This window comes from Trachypithecus francoisi, unplaced genomic scaffold, assembly GCF_009764315.1.
Source record: "Trachypithecus francoisi isolate TF-2019V2 unplaced genomic scaffold, Tfra_2.0 Lachesis_group1, whole genome shotgun sequence".
Taxonomy (NCBI): Eukaryota; Metazoa; Chordata; class Mammalia; order Primates; family Cercopithecidae; genus Trachypithecus; species Trachypithecus francoisi.
The window spans coordinates 14275317-14281842 of record NW_022681454.1 but is presented as its reverse complement, the minus strand read 5'-3'; positions in this window follow the sequence as shown (position 1 = coordinate 14281842).

Sequence of the window (6526 nt, the reverse complement as noted above, 5' to 3'; positions counted from 1 at the left end):
CTTCGCAGCCTCTGGCAACTGTCCTTCTACTCTCTATCTTCATGAATTTAATTATTTTAATCGTTAGCTCCACAAATAAGTAAGAAAATGTGAAGTTTGTCTTTCTGTGCCTGGCTTATTTTACTAAACCTATGACCTCCAGTGACAGGATCTCATTTGTTTTAATGGCTGAACAGTACTCCATTGTGTATCAGTACCACATTTTAAAACATCCATTCTTCTGTTGATGGATGCAGGTTGCTTCCAAATGTTGGCTATTGTGAATAGTGCTGCAAATAAACATGAGAGTGAAGATATTACTTCAAAATACTGACTTCCTTTCTTCTGGATATATATCCAGTAGTAGGATTGCTGGATTATATGATAACTCTAGTTTTAGATTTTTGAGGAACCTTCAAACTGTTCTTCATAGTGGTTGTATTAATTTACATTCCCACCAACACTGTATGAGGGTTCTTTTTTCTCCACATTTCTTGCCAGCATTTGTTATTGCCTGACATTTGGATAAAAGCCATTTTAACTGGGGTGAGGTGATATCTCATTGTAGTTTTGATTTGCATTTTTCTGATGATCAGTAATGTTGAGCACCTTTTCATGTACCTATATGCTAATTGTATGTCTTCTTTTGAGAAATATTTATTCAGATCTTATGCCTAGTTTTAATTGGATTATTAGATTTTTTTCCTGTAGAGTTGTTTGAACTTCTTATATGTTCTGCTTATTAATCCCTTGTCAGATGGGTAGTTTGCAAGTATTTTCACCCAATCCGTGGGTTGTCTCTTCAGTTTGTTGTTTCCTTTACTGTACAGGAGCTTTTTTATTTGATGTGATCCTATTTGTCTGTTTTGCTTTGGTTGCCTGTCCTTGTGGGATGTTTCTTAAGAAATCTTTTCCTGTCCAATGTCCTGGAGCATTTCCCAATGTTTTCTTGCAGTAGTTCCATTGATTGAGGTCTTAGATTTAAGTATTCAATCCACTTTAATTTGATTTTTGTATATGGTGAGATATAGTGTTCTACTTTTTTTTGCATATGAATATCCAGTTTTCCCAGCACCATTTATTGAAGAGACTGTCCTTTCCTCAATATATATTCTTGGCACTTTTGTCAAAAATGAGTTCAATGTAGATGTATGAATTTATCTCTGGATTCTCTGTTCTCTTCCAATAATTTATGTGTTTATTTTTATGTCGGTACTATGCCATTTTAGTTAATATAGCTCTGTATTATAATTTAAAGTTGGATAGTGTGATACCTCTGGTTTTGTTCTTTTCTCTTAGGATGGTTTCAACTATTTTGGGTCTTTTGTGGTGCTATATACATTTTAGGAGTGTTTTTTTCTGTTTTTGTGAAGAGTGTTACCGGTATTTTGATAGGGATTGCATTAAATCTGTAGATTCCTTTGAGTAGCATGGATGTTTTAACAATATTGATTTATTTAACTGATGAACATGGAATATCATTTCTTTTTTAATGTCTTCTTCAATTTTTGCATCACTGTTGCATAGTTTTCATTGGAGAGATCTTTCAATTTCTTTAGTTGTGTTAATTTTTAGATATTTTATTTTATTTGTACTTATTGTAAATGGGGTTACTTTCTTGATTTCTTTTTCAGATTGCTCACTGTTGGCATATAGAAATGCTACTGATTTTTGCATGTTGATTTTATATCCTGCAACTTTACTGAACTTATTTATTAGTTCTAATTGTTTTTTGATGGAGTTTTTAGGTTTCTCCAAATGTAAGATCATGTCATCTGCACACATGGATAATTTGACCTCTTCCTTTCCAATTTAGATGCCCTTTGTTTCTTTCTGTTGTCTGATTGCTCTAGCTAGGACTCACAGTATTATGTTGAATAACAGTGATGAAAGTGGCAATCCTTGTTGCTCCTGATCTTTGAGGAAAGGCTTTTAGTATTTCTCCATTCGGTATGGTACTAGCTGTGGGTCTGTCATATATGACTATTATTATGTTAAGGTATATTCTTTCTATACCCAGTTTTTTCAGGTTTTTTTTTTTTATCATAAAGTGAGGTTGAAATTTCTCTAATGCTTTTTCAGCATCAATTGAAAGGGTCATTTTGTCTTTGTCCTTCGTTTTGTTGATATGGCATATCACATTGATTGATTTGCATATGTTGAACCATCCTTGCATTCCTGGGATAACTCCCACTTGGTGATGATGAATAATCTTCTTAATGTATTGTTGAATTCAGTTTGCTAGTATTTTGTTGAGGATTCCTGCATCAATAGTAATCAGAGATACTGACCTGCAGTTTTCTTTTTTTGATGCATCTTTGTCTGGTTTTGGTATCACAGTAATACTGGCCTCATAATAAAACTTTAAAAGTATTGCTTCCTTTCTAGGAAGATAGAAAGAAATGAAAGAAGGAAGGGAAGACCACAAAACAACCAGCAAACAAAAAAATGGTCAGGAGTGAGTCCTTACTAAATAAATATAATCATTACGTTATCTTGCTGAATTGATCCCTTTATCATTATGTAGTGACCTTCTTTCTCTCTCCTTGTAGTTTCTGTCTTGAAATCTATGTTGTCCAATATAAATATGGCTACTCCTGCTTTTTTTTTGGTTTCCATTGGCATGAAATGTCTTTTTCTATTTCTTTATTTTCAATCTATATGTATCTTTATAGGTGAAGGGTGTTTCTTGTAGCAACAGGTTATCAGGTCTCTTTTCTTTTTTAATCCATTCATCTACTCTATTTCTTTTGATTGGGGAGTTTAGTCCATTTCCATTCAATGTTATTATTGATAAGTAAAGACTTACTTCTGCCATTGTTTTTTATTTGTTTGCTTGTTGTCTTGTGGTCTTTCCTTCTTTCTTTCATTTCTTTCTATCTTCCTTTTAATGCAGGTGATTTTCTCTGGTGATATGCTTTAATTTCTTGCTTTTTAATTTTTGTTTATCTGTTGTATGCCATTGGGATTTTGATAGTAATTGCATGGAATATGTAGATCACTTTGGGAAGTACAAACACTTTAACAATATTAATTATTCTAATCCATGAACACAGAATGTCTTTCTATTCATCTGTGTCTTTTTAAATTTACTTAATCAATGTTTTATAATTTTAAATGTACAAGGCTTTCAACTATCTGATTAAGCATATTCCTATTTTATTCTTTCTGTTGCTATTGTACACAAGTTTGTTTTCTTAATTGTTTTAGATAGTTTATTGTTTGTATAGAGAAATATTACTGATTTTTGTATGAAAATTTTGTATTCTGTGATTTTATTGAATATATTTATTAGCCATAATAGTTTTTTGTTGTTGTTATTGAGTCTTTATAATTTCCCATATATATTATTGTGTTTTCTGCCAACATAGATAATGATATGTCTTCTTTTCAGATCTGAATGCCCTTTATTTGTTTATTTGTCTAATTGCTTGGGCCTTCTGGTACTAGGTTGAGTAGTTTTGGTGACAGTGAGCATCCCTGCCTTGTACTGGAGCTTAGTTTAGAGAAAGAACTTTTAGTTATTTCCCATTAATTGTGTTGTTAGTTATGGGCTTTTCATATATTGCCTTTATTATGTTGATGTAGATTACTTTTATACCACTTTTGCTGAGGTTTTTTTTTTTTATCACAAATGAACATTGAATGTTGTCAAAATCATTTTCTGCATCAATTGAGATGATAATGTGATTTTAGTCTTCATTCTTTTAATGTGTTGTACAACATTGATTGATTTATGTGTGCTTAGCTATCCTTACATTTCAAGGATAAATACCACATGGCCATGTTATGTAATCATTTTAATGTGCTGTTGAATTTAGTTTGTTAGTATTTTACTAAGAATTTTTACATCTTTGTTTATTAGGGACATTTTGCCTATCATTTTCTTTTCTTGTGATGTATTTGTTTGCCTTAGTATCAGGGTAATGCTAGCCTCATTAAATAAGTTTGAAAGTGTTTCTTATTCTTTTATATTTTTAAACAGGATTTATGACAAATTGGTACTAATTCTTCTTTAAATGTTTAGTAGAATGCACCTATGAAGCCTCCTGGTCTTTGGCTTTTTAGAGGGTGAGAGGTTTCTGATTACTGTTTTGATCTCCTTATATATTACTTGTTTGTTCAGACTTTCTATTTCTTCTTCATTCAGTTTTGTAGATCATACATTCTTAGGGGTTTGTCCATTTCTTCTAGGTTATCCAATATACTGGCATGTAATTGTACATAATAATTTCTTATGTTTTTATTTATTTTCATTTATTTGAGTCTGTCTCTATTTTCTTAGTTTGCCTAGATAAGGGCTTGTCACCTTTGTCTATCTTTTTGAAAAAAATCTTAGTTGCATCAACTTTTTCATTGTTTTTCCATTCTCTATTTGATTTATTTCTGCTCTAACATATATTATGTCCTTGCTTCTGCTAACTTTGGACATTGTTCCTGTTTTCCTCGTTCCTCAAGAGATATAAAGTTGAGATGTTTATTTGAGTTAATTTTTTTCTTGTTTAATGTAGGCATTGATCAGAATAAAGTTTTCTATTAGTATTACTTTAGCTGCATTTCATGCATTTTGGTATATTTTGTTTTTATTTCCATTTGTCTTGAGATATTTTAAAAATTCTCTTTTGAGTTCCTCTTTGACCCAGTGGTTGCTTACGGGAGAGTTGTTTAGTTTCCATGTATTTGTGAATTTCCCATTTTCTTTTTTTTTTTCTTTTTTTCTTTTTTTGCTATAGTATACTAAAAGTCTTTATTGATAAACTGCATATGTTTTGAAAGTATAATACAATAAATTTATAGCAAATAAAATGTAAATTTTTCACTTATAAGATTGTATTAGTTCATTTTCACACTGCTGATGAAGACATATCTGAGACTGGGCAATTTACAAAAGAAAGAGGTTTAATGGACTCACAGTTCTATGTGGCTGGGAAGGCCCCACAAATATGGTGGAAGGGGAAAGGCAAGTCACATGGCAGCAGAAAAGAGAAGAGAGCTTGTGCAAAAAAATTCCCCTGTTAAAATCATCAGATCTCTCAAGACTTATTCACTATCACAAGAATAGCACAAAAAAGTCCTGCCCCCATGATTCAATTATCTCCCATCAGGTTCCTCCCACATGAGGAATTATGAGAGCTATAACTCAAAATCAGATTTGGGCAGGAACACAGCCAAACCATATCATTCCACTCTTGACCACTCCAAATCTCATGTCCTCACATTTCAGAACCAATCTTGCCTTCCCGACAGTCCCCCAAAGCCTTGACTCATTTCAGCATTAGCTCAACAGTCCACAGTCAAACATCTCATAAGTCCCCTCCACCTATGAGCCTGTAAAATCAGAAGCAAGTTAGTTACTTCCTAGATACAATGCAGGTACAGCCATTGGGTAAATACACCCATTCCAAATGAGAGAAATTGGCCAAAACAAAGGGGCTATGGGTCCCATGCAAGTCCAAAATCCAGCAGGGCAGTGAAATCTTAAAAGTTCCAAAATGATCTCCTTTGACTCCATGTCTCACATCCAGGTCACACTGGTGCAAGAGGTGGGTTCCCATGATCTTAGGCAGCTCTGCAACCTGTGACTTTGCAGAGTACAGTCTCCCAGCTGCTTTCATGGGCTGGCATTGAGTGCCTGTATCTTTTCCAGGTGCACAGTGCAAACTGTCCATTGCTCTACAATTCTGGGGTCTGGAAGACAGTGGCCCTCTTCTCACAGCTCCACTAGCTAGCCCCCGAGTGGGGACTCTATGTGGGGCATCTACATTTCCCTTCTGCACTGCCCTAACAGAGGTTCTCCATGAGCACCCTGCCCCTGCAGCAAACTTCTGCCTGGACATCCAAATGTTTCTATACGTCCTCTAAAATCTAGTTAGAGGTTCCTAAACCTCAATTCTTGACTTCTGTGCACTTGCAGGCTCAATATCATGTGGAAGCTGCCAAGGTTTTGGGCTTACACCGTCTGAAGCCATGGCCCAAGCTGGACCTTGGAACCTTTTAGCCACAGCTGGAGCAGCTGGAATGAAGGACATCAAGTCCCTAGACTGCATACAGCAGAGGGACCCTGGGCTTGGCCTATTAAACCATTTATTTCCTCCTAGCCCTCATGGTCTGTGACGGGAGGGGCAGCCACAAAGACCTCTGACATGTCCTGGAGACATTTTACCCATTGTCTTGGTGATTAACATTCAGCTCCTCATTACTTATGTAAATTTCTGCAGCTGACTTGAATTTCTCCTCAGAAAGTGGGATTTTCTTTTCTATCACATTGTCAGGTTGAAATTTTTCTGAACTTTCATGCTCTGTTTCCCTTTTAAAACTGAATTCCTTTAGTAGCACCCAAGTCATCTCTTGAATGCTTTGCTACTTAGAAATTTATTCCACCAGATACCCTAAATCATCTCTCTCAAGTTCAAAGTTCCACAAATCTCTAGGGCAGGGGCAAATTGCTACCAGTGTTTGCTAAAACATAACAAGAGTCACCTTTGCTCCAGTTCCCAACAAGTTTCTCATCTGCATCTGAGACCACCTCAGCCTGGATTTCATTGTC